Source organism: Agrilus planipennis, unplaced genomic scaffold, assembly GCF_000699045.2.
Source record: "Agrilus planipennis isolate EAB-ADULT unplaced genomic scaffold, Apla_2.0 scaffold27, whole genome shotgun sequence".
Lineage (NCBI taxonomy): Eukaryota > Metazoa > Arthropoda > Insecta > Coleoptera > Buprestidae > Agrilus > Agrilus planipennis.
Genome location: NW_020439094.1, coordinates 88,006 through 93,319, shown reverse-complemented (window position 1 = coordinate 93,319; position 5,314 = coordinate 88,006). Strand labels below are relative to the sequence as shown.

Sequence of the window (5,314 nt, the reverse complement as noted above, 5' to 3'; positions counted from 1 at the left end):
ATATTCGATTGTTTTTGTTTGTTGGTAAATAGTTTAATATTATTTTCAGTGTATACATATTTTAGTTTTAAGTTTAAATATAATGGTGAAAGTTGCACATCTTTCAAGCGTTGGCCTGTAAATTTTATTACTTTACTACAATAGATATTCAAGGCTTCCAGCGTACCGAGGGTCTGGAAATGCCATTATTCAACCCAGGTACCGACCATTTTACAGGTCAACGTCTTGTTGGTGGTTGCAACAACAAAAATAATTCTTCGAATAGGGTACCTTGGAGGGAGTTAGTTTTAGGTAGTATTTAAGATATTTTTTGGGACAAATAAGAGAATTCAAGTCTGTCGAGTTAACCGAAAACAAGCAAATATTTAAACCGAAACAATTTTATCTACTAAATCACCGAAATTCATTAAGTGTAAAGACAAATCAAATACAACGATTATTCTTATACCCAACAATCCAATTTTATTGGAATAAACTGTAAATATTGTGAATAAAAGTGTATGTATAATAAAAACCAATAAAACCAAAAGTGTTACTTAAAAAGAAATCCAAAAGCAAAATACGGGGCTGAAACGAGATCGGCCTCACCGAACAATGTATGATACCAAGTTTTATCGTAATTAGGTCGGTAGTCTTTGAACTATCGTCGACGAAACAAATCAATCCATCGACAGTGTGCCATCACTCAACAACGAGGTTTTCCATCCATCTTCACCAAGGGAAATCAACAATTAATGCAACCAAAACAAGTTAGTGGCAACTCTCACTTCCTAATCCTTTTTTAACCTGATTTTAAATGTATACATCTCTTCGTTTGTCTATCGTTTTATTTTAATTTTTTGTTTTATAGATAAATCTAATATCATGACTGATAGAAAACCTCTCGTATCGCAGAGAACTGTAATTAAATCAAAATTAACTAAAGCTACTAATTTTATCACTACACTTAAGGATTGTCCTAATATTAAGGAACAATTAATAAGTACATTAGATGATATAAAACCTTGGTTAAGCGAATTTGAGAATGTACAGCTGAATATAGAGTTGTTGGACAAATCAGAATTAGATTTTCAAGAACGAGATGAGTTTGAAAAAGCTTATTACGCTGTAGTTGCGGCATATAACGCTAAAATTGATTCGTTCGTTTCTAATAATAAAGATGCTGATAGCAACAATAGTAATAAAAGTTAAAATTCGCCCCAAACAGTCAATAATAATATTCAGTTGCCTAAAATCGACTTACCTCATTTTAGCGGCAATTACGAAGAGTCGTATTCCTTTTATGATTTATTTGTGTTCGTTATTCATAACAATACTAATATCAACAATATCGAAAAATTTTATTATTTAAAGATGTGTCTAACCTCTGAGGCTGCGCGGGTAATTAACTCGTTAACTGCATCGTCAGATAATTACGATACTGCTTGACAATTATTAAAAGAGCGATATCAAAATAAATGACTAATTAAAGAGTTAGAGTCGCCAATGACTTCCGAACTGCCTTCAATTGAACATGTAATTAATTTCTTATCCAATCGTTGTCAATTGATACAAACTCTAGAACAAACCAAAAATTATGTCAGTTTTGAAAGGGTAAGAATGCAAACCGATAAAATTACAAACAAGAATTCATTTAATAAACCAAAACAAAATTTTTTAAACACATTTTAAGCCGAATACGTTAAGTTGTCCTCTGTGTAAGTTCAAACATTACATTAACCAATGCGATAAACTTATTAAAATGGCTCTTAATGATCGAATTAAGTTCATACAAAAAACCAATTTATGTTCAAATTGCTTTAGACAAAATCATAAATCTTCTGATAACATTCAAACATTGAAATTCTTGTATATAACCGTTAATGTAAGCTTCAGCCGTGCAGAGCTTTATTAGACGCAGGGTCTCAACTTAATTTAATTTCCGAAAAATTAAAACATTAAATTTGCCGCTTTCAAACGTAAATTTTACACTAGGGGGAGTATGCAATAGCAGTTTGCAAGTAAATTATTCAACAAATGTAAAAATCAAATCACGGTTAAATTCTTTTCAAAAAACTTTAGTTTGTTTTGTGTTGCAAAATTTAGCCGATTATTTACCATCAATTTCGTTCTCTAAAAACCAAGTAAATATTCAAGAAATCACCTTAGCTGATCCAAATTTTAATATATCTCGTGAAATTGATATACTAATAGGCGCAGAATTATTCTGGGAAATATTATGTGTAGGTAGCATTAAAGTTTGTCCAAATCATAGACTTCAAAAAACACATTTCGGGTGGATATTAAATGGGTTGCAATATCATAATAAAACATGCAATTTTGTACAACTCGATCTACAATTAACAAAATTTTGAGAAATTGAGGCTATTAATGATCACTACAATAATTGTACAATAGAAGAAACCGCTTGTGAAATTCATTTTGTAAAAAATTATAAACGAGAAACAACCGGACGTTTCGTAGTTAGACTTCCATTAAAAACCGAAATTAAAATAGGCGAATCGCGAGATATGGCCTTAAAACGATTTCATCAGTTAGAAAAAAGGTTACAAAAGAACCCCACACTATAACTCATTAAGTCATATGGAGATAGTACAACCCGACTTTAATAAAAATCAAGATGTGTTCTATTTACCACATCATGCTATATTTAAAACCGATAGCTTAACTACCAAAATAAGAATTGTATTCGACGGTTCCGCAAAAACATCAAATCAATTTAGTTTAAACGATAAATTATTGTTAGGAACTACTATTCAAGAAGACCTCTTTTCTATTTAAACGCGTTTTCGAACACATCAATATGTTTTATCAGCTGACATTACAAAAATGTATCGCCAAATCAAGGTTGATACACGCGACCGTGATTGGCAAATAATTTTTTGGGGCACAAATCCCAACGAACCAATTCGTTAATATCGTCTTTGCACTGTAACATACAGAACAAAATGTGCACCACTTTTAGCGATTAGGAGTCTGCATCAAGCAGCTTTAGATGCAAAGCAAAACTATCCTGAGGGACATCTAATAATATCTAGNTTCAAGTATATCTACACAATAACAACAAAGAAAAAAAAATAAAGAAAGGAAAAATTCAGTTTTTCACCATTTTGGTAATGTTTCAATATTGGGTGACTTCTTTACATTCCTTAATTTTTGTTAATCATTTTTAAAACATGTTAAATGAGCATATTTTCTTGCGTGGTAAAAACAAAAGCACATTCTTTTTTTTTGTCATATTAGTTGTTCATCCGTTTTTACTACATAACAACAAAATGAACTTTCCGAGTAATATTCTAGGTGAAGTAGTCATTTTACTAATCGTTAAAAAAATAACTCTAATAACCACGACAAATTCAAAAAAAAATTTTTTTTTTGTTTTCAAAAGTAAAATGTCTTAAAAACGCATGTATTTTACTTACCAGATGTTTTTCATTGAAACTGTAGGCACAACAACTAACGAATAATTGTCTAAAAACACCCACTGTAGTCAAACTATTGACAACCTGCAAAAAGGAGACATTTTAATAATTTATTATGATACTTCTATCAAGTGGATTTGTTTAGGGTGTACATAAAAATTAGTCACAGGATTTAGTCAACAATTAAAGCTAAAAATATTTAAAAAAGAAACAAAAAAAAACATACATCCTTTACATACAATAATAAATCATCATCATCATCATAAAGTCGTCAGTCCCAAGACTGGTTGGACACGTACCTCCACTCTTTCCTATCCTGAGCTAATCTTTGCATTTCCCTAAAACTAGAACAACCCACATCCTTAACTATTTGCGAACAGTAATCCAATCTAGGTCTACCTCTACCCCTCTTAACTCCTGTTTCTGCCTCTAATATGTCTCTGACCAGACCTTCATGCCTAAGAAGGTGTCCTCCTAACCTATCTCGCATATTTCTTATTGACTTCCATGGAGTCCTCTGTTCTCCTATTCTTTGTAATACCTCTTCATTTCTAACCTTTTCTACCCACGTTATCCTCATCATCCCCCTATAACACCATAACAATGAATAGAAATAATAAAAGTTTGTACAGTGAAAAGTTGTCCATGTGGACGTAAATTGAAAGCTGTAAAAAGCGATTCGCCTCAGTATCTGTCGTATTTCCAGTCAACAGTATGATGTATAATAGTTTTTTAGGAAATATTTACTTTTGGCGCTTTTTTTGAAATTTACCCTGTTGCTAATATGGCGCCACCCTAATTCAGTGCATTTTGACGGACACTTTTTCACAACAGAGATAGTTCTCTTTACCTCTATCCTCCATACAACTAACGCAGACACAAACCTAAATGCTTGTGCTGTTGTTTTGGGTGCAAAGTGAAATATAAGCGTCCATTTTTTTACACATATAGAGTCGACTCTCGATAATTTGTAAGAAGTAAGTTATTTTCGTAAAACGAATCTTTTTGTTAAGGCTAAAATATTATGAAGCAGTCTTCAGATGTTATAATTTATGCGTCCAAATTCTTTAGACTTTGTTTATATGAACGACGTGATAACGCCTAGAACAAGCGACCCTTTTAATAACCACACGCACGGTTCCTGATGGCAAGATCTCTTTTATACATACAGTCTTTCGTAAGTCGTCGTTAGTGGAAAATATAAAAATCAGTTAAATAGTATTATTCACCTGTTTTGTGAAAGTGTTAGTTTTGTTGCTATCAATATACCTTAAAGGTGAGTTATTTCACTGGGTGATCAATTTTACTTGGTTAATTAATTGTAATTCATTTACATTAATGATTATGAGCTTTTATGATTATATTTCAATATGTGTGTTGAGCACTATGCGAGTTGACCCTTAGTGCTTTGGTGTTCGAGTATGATGCGAGTTGACCCTTCATACTCCGCTAGTTGTTTATAGAGTGGGTACTATGCGAGTTGACCCTTAGTACCTTAGTGAAAGCATGCCGTTACACTGTTTACCATGGTAGATACTCTAGACTAGCGTAATTTATTTTCCGAGGAGGTATTTCGCGAGTTGACCCTTAATACCTGTGATCCGGAAAAGATTGTAATATAAATCATAAACTATTATGTGTTTATTCACTTCGTTATATTGATTTATTGATGGTTGAATTGGTCGCTCATATATTTCTTTTGTTTATTTTACAGATGTGTCATCTCGGACTTATCAGGCCATTCATACATAAGTAATAAGTGTTTTCATTTTATACAAGTTTATACATATCATTTTATTATCATAGATACGTTTAATTCAGATTTAGTTTTGTTCAATATAAAATAAATCATATAAATTAGTGTTATCATTTGAATATTCTTCGTAAATAAT

The 5,314-nt window shown here is 31.7% G+C and overlaps 1 protein-coding gene across 1 annotated transcript in view; it reads right to left on the bottom strand.

Moving 5' to 3' along the window:
* The window catches only part of LOC108735383 (prolactin-releasing peptide receptor-like), a 120,511-nt gene extending 117,043 nt beyond the window's left edge, over nt 1-3,468 (bottom strand). Inside the window, exon 1 of the mRNA XM_018467322.1 lies at nt 3,423-3,468. The gene's annotated coding sequence lies outside the window, so the exon portion shown is untranslated. The remainder of the gene's footprint in view (nt 1-3,422) is intronic.
* Between the last annotated feature and the right edge of the window lie 1,846 nt (nt 3,469-5,314).